General features: G+C 39.0%; 1 pseudogene; it reads left to right on the top strand.

The window, feature by feature from the left end:
• Window positions 1–271: 271 nt before the first annotated feature.
• LOC149225317 (ethylene-responsive transcription factor 1A-like) lies at window positions 272–1402 on the top strand (annotated as a pseudogene).
• The last annotated feature ends 10926 nt before the right edge of the window (window positions 1403–12328 follow it).

Here is a 12328-nt window from a genome sequence, read left to right as displayed (position 1 = left end):
TGACTCGTAGTGGCGCGGATAACCATAAAAGACACATGACAAGTCAAAAAGAGGAAAATAAATTATTAATCAACACCGCTACTTTACGTGAAGTTTCCACAGCTGGATGGATAAATTTTTGAAGCACCACCCACTCTGAAGTTTCCACCCTCAATTTCTTTTATTCGGCATGAAAGTGCCATACAAAAACTGATAAATACCCATCAGAATTAAACAAGAAGTTCTCAAATCGCTAGGCTTTCGATTTCGATTTCGATTTCATGCTTCGTGGATGGCAATTTATAGCACAAAACAAGAACGAGAACTCTGTATATAAATGAGCGTCTTGGATCGAATCCGGAGCCATTTACTCGAAGATTTCGAAGTCAAAGATGAAGAATCATCCTTCTATGTGATGACGGGAAATATCCCCTCTTATAACAGAAACTCAAGCCCGGAAGTAGAGAGCTTCATCCAGAGTGCACTGGCATGCGAATCCATCGACGACAATGGATGGGAAATGGAAACGGAGACGAAAATTCCATCACCGGCCGTTAAGCCCTCCCATTCTTCGCTCTCTGTTTCCGTTCCCCGACTTGAATCTTTGGGCTGGGAGAAATTCTTCGTCGACTGGGGATGCAGAAATTCCCTTGGCGTTACACCTCTGTCTCTGAGCCCTTGCTTATCCGCCGCCTGGGCAAAGCTGCCGTTAAACGAAAACGATTCGGAGGACATGGTCTTGTACGGGATTCTCAAAGAGGCCGCCAACGAGGGATGGATGCCTGTAATGCCCAAGTAGGAGACAACGATGGAAACGGAGTAGGAAGTCGATGTTTTTACCATCAAGAAAGAGGCCGAAAAATTTCCAGTCAAGAAAGAGGCCGATGTCCCTCAAGAAACGCGAACACAGTAGCCTGTGGCAAAGAAGAAGAACGTTGGTAGGCATTACAGGGGCGTGCGGCAGCTGCTGTGGGGAAAGTTCGCAACGGAGATAAGGGACTCTGTAAGGCTGGGGGCTAGAGTTTGGCTTGGCACCTTCAATACCGCGGAGGAGGCGGCTTTCGCCTACGACCGTGTCACTTACAAGATGCGGGGTTCTAAGGCTTTGCTTAATTCCCCGCTCCAGGTTGCTTCAGGGAGCGATAACACATGTAGTAGTGTAGAGAAGCCAAAGAGTAATGGCAAAATTTTTCTTAAAAATCTCACCACCAAGAAGAGGGAATGCAATGCCAGTGCTGAAGTCGACTCTGGCAGAGAGTGTCGGCTGAAAGTGGAAGAAATTACGAGGGAGAACGACATGATGTCGAAGGATATGGTGGATGAGATTTTATATGGGAGAATGACAACATCGCCACTCACACCGAGTGGAATCGACATGAGCTTCTCCAATTTCCTCTGCCCTGGACAACTTATGGTCAACTGAGGTTGTCCATTCTTTGGTGTATACACTTTCTCTACCATTTATAATTATTTCAAATTTTTTAAAATCCCTGTTGTTGATCTTGATCGATCTTCTCCATGGTATGGATTTCATGCTCCACATAAGTATTTCGTTTCAGTACTCTACTAAAGAAAATAATACAGAAATGCGTGTGAAAAAAGTTCTGTAATCAATGGCTAGATTTATTGGCCAATTATGATTTTTCAGTATGCAAGCGCCGAAATGAGGAGTGAGGAGGAGATCAATTTCAAAGCCTATTCAGCAAATTGTCCAAGAGACAGTGAGGAGGAAATGCAAATTTGTAATTTGAGAAGAGTCTGTTCGTTTGACATCGGATGTATCATTGACCTGGTTTCGGTTTGTTCCGTCAAAGCCAACTCTTGTTACAGAACATTTGTGTGTAATTCTTAAAGACAATTCTTAAAGTCGACCCTTATTATTCTCAGTATTATCCTACAGTCATTCTATTTTTTTTGTAAGAAAAAAAAATACTTACTAATAAGTTACATTTACTTGGATTCACTCATTAATTGTGCATTTTTCGTTCTAGGATCTATTATGTTGGGGATTTTTCTGTCAAAATCCCAAAAACAAAATCACAGAACACAGAGACAATGCTCTGTTACAAACACAGGATCTTTAACACAGCGGAAACTTAAAAAAAAATTATTTGCAGCAGACAGAGATTTCACACACAAACAAATTTCTATTCATTAATAAAAGTAACTGCTGTTACAAACTTCTTCCTCTCTCTCAGAGGGATTCACCAAGAACATTTAACAAAAGGAATTACTCTGTCTTCTCCTGAGATTTTACACTGCTGTGTGTAAAGATCTCTTTTACATTCACTGTTTAAAGAAAACTTTACATTTACATTTACTACTTGTTTCATTCACTGCTGTTGCGTGCTCCTTCTTTACATCACACTGTTGTGCATCCCTTTCAATTACAATTTACTTCACCTCTGCACTGCTGTGCCTTCTTTGCAAAAAAAAACTTTTCTTCACGCTGTTGCGTGGGTTACAATACATACTACATCGAATACAGGAACATTACATATATATATGACAATAAAACAAAACAAAAGAACTTACATCAGTTTTCACTTGCCATGCTTCCGTAAAACAATAGAATTAAATGTTTTTACCAGCCTTTACTTGTGCCCATACTCCCGCTGAAACAAAATTAAAAATTTCATCAAAACTTACCAACCCACAGTAAATTGCATTTACTGTTTTACTGACATTTACTGGCGGTAAGTAAAACTTTTACTTCACGTAAAATTTCATTTAATGCTGGCCTGTACTTCAACCATTGACTTCATTTAAATCGCATTGCGGAATCCCATTTGGTCGGAACACAAAATTGGAGCACACACATATGGTGCGATCTGCTATATGCGATCGGATCGCATCGCATCGCACCATCGCAATTGGGGAAATCAAGTGAACACGGAGGCTCCAAGCATACTTGCGATTTGCGATCTGCGATCTCATCGCATCGCAAGGATAAGGAAAAACAGTTTGATGCTGTTGTTTAATTTTTGCTTCAGTTGAAATTACAATTTCAACACTCCCCTTTAATTTCAACTGCTGGGTTATCAATCATACCCAGACGCTTCCTTAAAACTTCAAAGCTCTTCTGATCCAATGACTTTGTCAGAATGTCTGCTACTTGTTCCTGAGTGCTGCAATGTTGTAAACTGATTTCTCCATTGTTCACCAATCCTCTGATGTAGTGAAACCTTGTATCAATGTGTTTCGTTCGCTTGTGAAACACAGAATTCTTGGACAATGCAATAGCTGAGCTATTGTCGCAGAAAATCACTGTTGTTGTTGCCTGCTCTTGGCCTAAGCTCCTCAACATTCTTCTCATCCACACTGCTTGACATGCTGCTGCTGTAGCTGCCACGTATTCTGCTTCTGCTGTAGACAACGCCACGATCGGCTGTTTCTTGGAAGCCCCTAAAATTGCTCCTGAACCCATGTGAAAAACGTAACCGGATGTGCTTTTCTGATCATCCACACTTCCAGCCCAATCACTATCAGTGTATCCAACTAAATCTGAACTTTCTTGAAAGGTATACAAAATTCCAAATCTTTTTGTACCTTTGACATAACTCAGAATTCTTTTTGCTGCCTGCCAATGTGCCTCTTTTGGTCTCTCCATGAATCTGGAAATCAAACTAACAGCATACATTATGTCAGGCCTAGTTGCAGTCAAATACATAAGGCTGCCAACTATGCTCTTGTACAAGCTAGGATCAAAATCCTTGCTGTTGTCCTCTTTGCTGAGTTTTAATCCCATTACCGTGGGAGTGATTACTGCTTTGCACTCTTGCATATTAAACCTGCTCAACACTTCATTTACATATCTTGCTTGAGAGATAAAAATTCCTTTTTCATTTTGATCTACTTCTATTCCCAAGAAGTATCTTAGCAAACCCATGTCAGTCATCTCAAATTCTTCTTTCATGACTGATTTGAAGTTTTCAATGAGGTAGTCATCATTACCTGTAAAAATAACATCATCAACATACAAGACAACAATTAAAATCTTGCCATCCTTTTCTTTGATGTAGACTGTGGGTTCTCCCTCACATTTGTCAAATTCATTTTCCAGTAGATAGGAGTCTATTCTACTGTACCACGCTCTTGGCACTTGCTTCAGCCCATAAAGAGCTTTCTTCAATCTGCACACTTTGTGCTCTTGGCCTTTCTTCTCATAGCCTAGTGGCCGTTCAATGTAAACCTCCTCCTTTAACATTCCATTTAGGAATGCCGACTTCACATCCATTTGGTAAACTTTCCATTTGTTTTGTGCTGCTATGGACAACACTGCTCTCACGGTTTCCATTCTTGCAACCGGTGCGAAAGTTTCCTCATAATCTCTCCCATATTGCTGCTTGTATCCCTTGACAACCAGCCTTGCCTTGTGTCTTTCAATTTTGCCTTCAGCATTGCACTTGGTCTTATAGACCCATTTGACTCCAATGACTTCTTTACCTTTTGGGAGCTCAACCAAATCCCATGTCTTGTTTCTTTCTATGGCTTTCATCTCCTCATCCATAGCTTCTATCCATTTCTTATCTTTAATAGCATCTTCGAAATGAATAGGGTCATCAACATGACAATACAAGGCAAATAAGGAATTCATTCCTTCATTATAAATGTCACTTAAATTTCTGAACTTCTTACCTCATTCATTCGGTGTGCAAGTGCTTGAAGATGCACTTGAATTTCCTCCTTGTGGTGTGCTTGGAGAAGCGCTTTCATTTCTCCTCAAGGGTGTTCCTTGCTGTCCTTGTGTTGGCGCTGCTGTATGGGGATGCATTTCAGCCATCTCTTCATCATCTTCATCATGAGACAAACAGTTTTTAACATTAACTGTTTTCTCTATGCTTCCATCCCAAGCTTCCTCCTCAATGAACTGAACGTCTCTGCTGACAAAAAATTTCTTGGTGGATGGGATATACAGCCTGTAAGCTTTGGATTCCTCACTGTATCCAATGAAGATACATTTCTCCCCTTTGCTGTCCAACTTCCTCCTTAACTGATCAGGAATGTGTGCATAGGCCACACATCCAAAATTTTCATGTGGGTGACTCCTTGTTTTCTCCCACTCCATGCCTCTTCAGGCACTTTGTTCATCACAGCTTTTGTAGGACACCTATTCAAGATATATATTGCACAGTTTACGGCTTCAGCCCAATAATCATTTGGCAAATGCTTTGCCTTTAGCATGCTCCTCGCCATATCCATAATGGTCCTGTTCTTCCTTTCAGCAACTCCATTTTGTTGTGGGGTGTACCTTGCTGTAAACTGCTTATGTATTCCATTTTCTCTGCAAAAACATAAAAATTCTTTGGAGATATACTCACCTCCTCTGTCTGTCCTCAAGACTTTAATGCGCAGCCCACTTTGATTTTCCACGAGTGCTTTGAAATTTCAGAATTTTTCAAACACTTCCGATTTGTTCTTCAAGAAATAAACCCAAGTTTTTCTTGTAAAATCATCAATAAATGTTAGAAAATATTGGCTGCCTGCTAAAGATGGGGTTTGCATTGGTCCACATAAATCTGAGTGGACAATTTCTAAGGGTGCTTTCGCCCTTATGCTTTTCCCTGATGGAAAACTTTCTCTGTGTTGTTTTCCCAATATGCAGCCTTCACAAAGGCTGTCCGGTTTCTCTATCAATGGTAATCCTCTTACCATTCCTTTTCTGCTCAACAAGTTAAGACCTCCAAAGTTGAGATGTCCAAATCTCAAGTGCCACAACCAATTTTCATCCTTTGGCACACTTTGGAGAGCCTCTTGGGTAACTGCTGCCATTGCATCTTTGTTTTTCAAATTTGCCCTTATTCTGAGAGGGAACATTCTGTTCCTCGTCATCCTCACTTCAGCAATACATCTTTTGCTGGGTGGAATATCCATGATGGTGCATACATCATTTTCAAAGAAAACATTGTAACCTTTTTAGACAAGCTGTCCAATACTCAAGAGGTTACATCTCATTCCAGGAACATAATAGACATCTGCTATGGTTTTCTTTTCACCTTGCTTTGTAAATATTTTAACTTCTCCTTTACCCATAACAGAAATTTTGCTATCAATCCCAAGTTTGACCTGTGACTTCACACTTTGATCTAAAGCAGAAAACAAAGCTATGTTTCCTGTCATATGGTTGCTGCAACCGGAGTCCTGAAACCATATATCTTCACTATTTGTCTCAGCCATGTTACAAGCTAACAATACATTATCTTGGCTGATATTTTCTCTAGTAATATTTGCACTAGAGCTATTACTCACATCATGCTGCTTCTTTCTACATTCACTGGCATAATGCCCATATTTTTTACAATAATAACATTGGACATTGGGTTTTTCATACCTTTGTCCTTGAGCATGATGTTGTCCTCCTTGTTGGCTGCTGCCTTGACCTTGGTTCTGATTTGGATTGCTGCCTCTTCCTTGAGCATTCACTGGACTGTTCCTTCCGCCTCTGTTCTGGCTTCTGCCTCTTCCTCTCTTGCTTCCTCTGCCTTGACCTCTTCCTCTTCCAAAGGACATCTGGGTCTTGAAGGCTTGCTCTAGAGATGAGTTTTCATTTCTACTCAACCTCTGTTCATGTGTGATCAGTGATGCATGAAGCTCATCAACTGAAAAGTTTGAGAGATCCTTTGTCTCTTCTATGGTGGTGACAATCACATGAAACCTTGAGGGTAGGCACCTCAATAGTTTCTCCACAATCCTCCTTTCTTCAAGTATCTCTCCATGAGATCTTATTTGTGTGACCAGGCCAATTACTTGAGTGAAGAATGAGTCAATATTGTCTGACTCCTTCATGCACAGGTTCTCAAAATCTTTCCTCAGCAACTGTAGCTTTGCTGTCTTCACTCTTTCCATTCCTTGATAGACTGTTTTAAGAGATTGCCATGCTTCTTTGGATGTCTTAGCTGCTGCTAACCTTGGAAACACGCTTCCATGCACTGCTTGATACAAGAAGAAGAGGGCTTTTGAGTCCTTCTTCTTGTAGCTCTTCAACAGATCCTTCTCTCCCTGAGTTAATGCATTAAACTCATTTTCATCTGCTGGTTGTTCAAAACCATCTTCAACTATTTCCCATAAGTCTTGGGAAGCAAACAAGGCTTTCATTGTTATTGCCCAATAGTCATAGTTTTTGCCATCAAATAGTGGGAGTTGCATACCCATGCTATTGCTGGTGCTTGTGCCAGCCATTCTTGCACTACTTGACTATGCTTCAAATACTTCACTATGTATTTAAAATAACATACTGTCTTGAGAAATACCTTGGATTCTTTTGCCTGAGTCTTCACACTGCTGGAGAAGTTGCTGCAATAAGAATCCTTCCTTCAGCTTCTTTGAACCCTTCAAAGAGCCTATACTAGCTCTGATACCACTGTTGGAGATTTTTCTGTCAAAATCCCAAAAACAAAATCACAAAAGACAGAGACAATGCTCTGTTACAAACACAGGATCTTTAACATAGCGGAAACTTAAAAAAAAATTATTTGCAGCAGACAGAGATTTCACACACAAACAAATTTCTATTCATTAATAAAAGCAACTGCTGTTACAAACTTCTTCCTCTCTCTCAGAGGGATTCGCCAAGAACATTTAACAAAAGGAATTAATCTGTCTTCCCTGAGATTTTACACTGCTGTGTGTAAAGATCTCTTTTACATTCACTGTTTAAAGAAAACTTTACATTTACATTTACTACTTGTTTCATTCACTGCTGCTGCGTGCTCCTTCTTTACATCACACTGCTGTGCATCCCTTTCAATTACAATTTACTTCACCTCTGCACTGCTGTGCCTTCTTTGCAAAAAAAAACTTTTCTTCACGCTGCTGCGTGGGTTACAATACATACTACATCGAATATAGGAACATTACATATATATATGACAATAAAACAAAACAAAAGAACTTACATCAGTTTTCACTTGCCATGCTTCCGTAAAAAAATAGAATTAAATGTTTTTACCAACCTTTACTTGTGCCCATACTCCCGCTGAAACAAAATTAAAAATTTCATCAAAACTCACCTACCCACAGTAAATTGCATTTACTATTTTACTGACATTTACTGGCGGTAAGTAAAACTTTTACTTCACGTAAAATTTCATTTAATGCTGGCCTGTACTCCAACCATTGACTTCATTTAAATCGCATCGCAGAATCCCATTTGGTCGGAACACAAAATTGGAGCACACACATATGGTGTGATCTGCGATATGCGATCGGATCGCATCGCATCGCACCAACGCAATCGGGGAAATCAAGTGAACACGGAGGCTCCAAGCATACTTGCGATTTGCGATCTGCGATCTCATCGCATCGCAAGGATAAGGAAAAATAGTTTGATGCTACTGTTTAATTTTTGCTTCAGTTGAAATTACAATTTCAACATATTATCCATCTCCTCTATTCTTCTTCTATCTGTCTCTTTTTACAAATCATGCTTTCTCAAACAAAACTTATTCTCTGTTCTCTTAAGAGTGTCATAGCTCTACAAAAAGATTCTAAAGAAGCATCCATACACAAACAAAAACATAAAAGCGGTATTAGGACACTTAACCAAATCTTTCCTTCGTATTTTAATAATCCCTGAATGTTGAAAGGAGCCATTTCCAAAAACAGAAAACTTTATCATGTCCAAATCTACGCTGCATTCATTTTTTGACAGACAACCTTTTGATTTGTGCTTGATTTTGTTCTCTGAAGATATGAGAGAAGGATATCCTCTTGAAAGTCTTTATCAACATTATAATCCTCTTCATCCAGTTTGTCAGTGTTGATCACTTAAAAACCGATCTCATTTTTCAGTCCATTTTATCAGCAGTTTAATCCTCTTCATCTAGTTTTTCAGTGTTGATCACTCAAAACTTGATCTCATATTTCAATCCATTCAATAATCACTTTGGAATTTCCAAAGACATCAATCTCGTTAATAGTGAGGCATTTAACGCAAAATAAAACCCCCCATAGTGTTAATAACTTCGATGCATTGTTAGATCCCATGGCACTGTACTAGCTAAAATGGAAGAACTCTCCAAGCTTTAGAGCTATAAAAGCTCCACTGCCACATGCCTTAAAAGATGAAGCCCCATCAAAAAAAAACCTACAAAATATTTAGCCCAAACTTCCTTGATCTAACAACATCATTTAGATAGTTTCTCCTTTGTAAGACCTATCTCTGGAAAGTATGCCGAGAGTTCCCTCACATCTCGCCTAACTTGATAGAAAATCCATGCGCTCTTGGATCTCCATATGCCCTACATGACATAGAAAAGCAAAGCTCTATATTCTTTAAACTCCATAAACCACTGTGATAGAAAGTCCCCAATGGAGAACTAGTCCCAATTTGCTCTAAATTAAGCGTTTGAATGACCCCAATCCAAACAGAGACCGCATACAGACACGATAGAAAGAGGTAAGCCACATCTTCAGTGTTGTTACCACATAGATTGCATCTTCCTAGACCTTGAAAGCCTTGTTTAAGCAAATTTTATCATGTTAGCATTTGGTTATGAACAACCATCCAAGGGAAACACTTCAAATTTTGAGGGATTTCCTATTTTCAAAAATTTTGGAACCATAAGGTTTTAGGATCCAAGCTTCCACCCTGCTTATGTTGTACTAGTGGTCCGCGAATATCTGAATCTTTTGTCAAATTGAGAATGACCTATCACTGAACTTTTATAGAGCATCCATCCCATGACATCAAATCCTTTTCTCTGATAGAAAAATGTTGTTAAACATGAAATCGAAATAAAGAATTTGGTGTCGTCTGCCGCCCATGCTGAAATGAAGGCTTTGGTGCCGTCTGTTGGAAATAATAATCCCAACCACCGCAATAAACAACTTGATAGCAGCCATACTTGTCAAACATATTTTTGTAGGTTGCGTCTCTGTTTGAAGATGGAAGGGCTGAAGCGAGATGTGAACCATTCTGAAACGCAGCAAGGAATTTAAAGCATTCAATGTACTTTGGTAAATAGATATGGGCAAGCATTTATTTAGCAAATATCGCCCACACTCCAGAAACACCTGCGTGATTCTGATCACACTCAACAACAACATCATATTAATTTCGTTTTGTCATGAATTAAATGTAAAAATTGTATGTTGAGTTATATATGAATTTAAAAGTCATTCTTTGGGGAGAAAATGGTGGACCAAATTTTGGTGGGCGCGTGAAAACAATGGTTACGTGAAATTTTAGTTTTTACTTAGTGAATGAGTCGCAGCCTCATGTGAATGCATTTTCATGTTTTATAATATAATACTAAGTTTTTATTGTGTTGCTCCGAACTTACTTTGTCATTTTTGCTGTGATTAAATATTATTCATAAGTCTCTGAAATAGCTCCGCGTTGTGCGAAATCCAAGTCTGTGAAATAGCTTCGTAGTGCGCGAAGGTAGCTGCGCGAAATCAGCTCCGCGGTGTGCCAAAGTAGCTTCGCGAAAATCATAACTCTCTGGCCCTCCGCGAAAATTAAATTAGCCAAATATTTCTAACACCGTCCTCAATCGTTCGTCACCTATGCCACCAACGCCAACCTACTACGTCATCCACTGACTCCACTATGTAATCATGTATTCCATGTGACAGAATTGGAGAATTTTAGAGCTTCCCCATTTATAAATGTGTAATCTCTCCTCTGCCTGAGCAATACAAGCCAAATCCAAGGCCGTTGTGTAATAGAAACATGTAGTTTTCCATTATAGTTTTTTCTCTTCTTAATGAATTCTACCTATTCCTGTCATCTCTTGCTATGTATGTGATTATCTTTTGTCCTTCTCTGATCTCAACAACTGGTAGCAGAGTTGTGTTCAGATTCGGGTTGGATGTCACTGTTGAAACCATTGTCCTCAAGAGTGTTCCCCTGCAAGAAACAGGCTCCTTATTAATTATGTGTGACTGTGAGGTTAGTGGAATTCGTGGTGAATATTGCGTAAATATTTTCTATGATTTGTAAGTATCTTCCGTCTATTCACCTTGTGTTGTTGATTCAAAACCTGCGAGTGTTGCCTCGATTTTCTCTGTTGTGGCTTCCCTTAAGAGTGCTGAGAATATCTAAAAGTCAAGTTACCGAAGAGCACCAAGGATTTTGCGAATGAATAGGTTCTACAAAATTTTTGAAAGGAGATTTCGATGAGTTATGCCCATATGGAAAATGAGGAGTTATTGAATTAGAAAAGTTTCATGAGTTGGTATAATAAGAATTGGAACGTATGGGTGCAGGGGTGCACATTTTTAAGTTGGGTTTGATCTCCTTTTTCTTATAAAAGTTTAGTTTAATATATTTTATATATTAAAAAAGAGAGGTCATCTTTGTTATACAAATTTATTTATTTTATTAAAAGGAGATTAATTTTTGGTTTTTTATTTTAAAAGTCTTATTTTGTAAGTGGAGTTTTGTTTTTGTGTGTGTGAATTTTATTGATAATGGAGACAACAATTACTGATATGTACAAGTTGAACAGGCTAATTTTGCTTTATGGAAATCACAAATAGAAGATATATTGATTTTAAAGGATCAGTGTTTGCCGATTGAGGGTGTAACAAAGAAACCCTCATCGATGACAATTGAGGAATAGGATAAGTTAGATAAAAATGTGATTGCAACAATTCGCTAGTATTTAGCAAATAATGTGTATTTTAATGTGTCCAAAGAAAAGACAGCAAAAGGATTATGGAGGAAGCTCCATGATCTATATGAGAAGAACACAACATCAAACAAAGTGTTCTTGATGAAGAAGCTTTACAATCTCAAGATGAAGGAGGGTGCTTCAACTGTTGATCACTTGAATGAATTCAATATTATTACTAGTCAGCTTGCCTATGTTAAAATCATTCTAGATGATGAAATTAGAGCTATTTTGTTAATGTGTTCTATGTCAGACCGTTGAGAAAATTTAATTGTGGCTATGAGCACTTCAGCACCTACAGGGACCCTGAAGTTTGATGATGTCAACAACAATTTAATGAATGAGGAGTTGTGATGCAAGTCAATTGCGGAAAACCATGAAGGAGAAGCTCTAGCTCTAGTTGATCGTGGTAAGAGAATTGATCGAGGCCAACAAGGGTGATAAAGATCGAGAGGCCGATCAAAATCAAGGAGGGGAAGGATCATCTTCTTTCATTGTGGCAACCCGAGCACATGAAAGAATGTCAATTCTGGAAGAAAGGACAAAAGGATCAGAGGTAGGCCAGTACAAATCACAAGTCATCCAGCACAAATGAAGGTGAGACTAGTGTTGTAGTCACAAATGGTGATGTGTTGTTTATTTTTTCAGTAGAGGATGCATGTTTATATACATATAGCAGTAGCTTTGATTGGATACTTGACCTGGGGCATCTCATCATGTAACCCCATGCA

The sequence above is a fragment of the Pinus tabuliformis genome, chromosome J, assembly GCF_031772625.1.
Source record: "Pinus tabuliformis cultivar Carrire ecotype Pingquan chromosome J, CPIR1, whole genome shotgun sequence".
Lineage (NCBI taxonomy): Eukaryota > Viridiplantae > Streptophyta > Pinopsida > Pinales > Pinaceae > Pinus > Pinus tabuliformis.
This window is presented reverse-complemented; position numbering and strand designations above follow the sequence as displayed.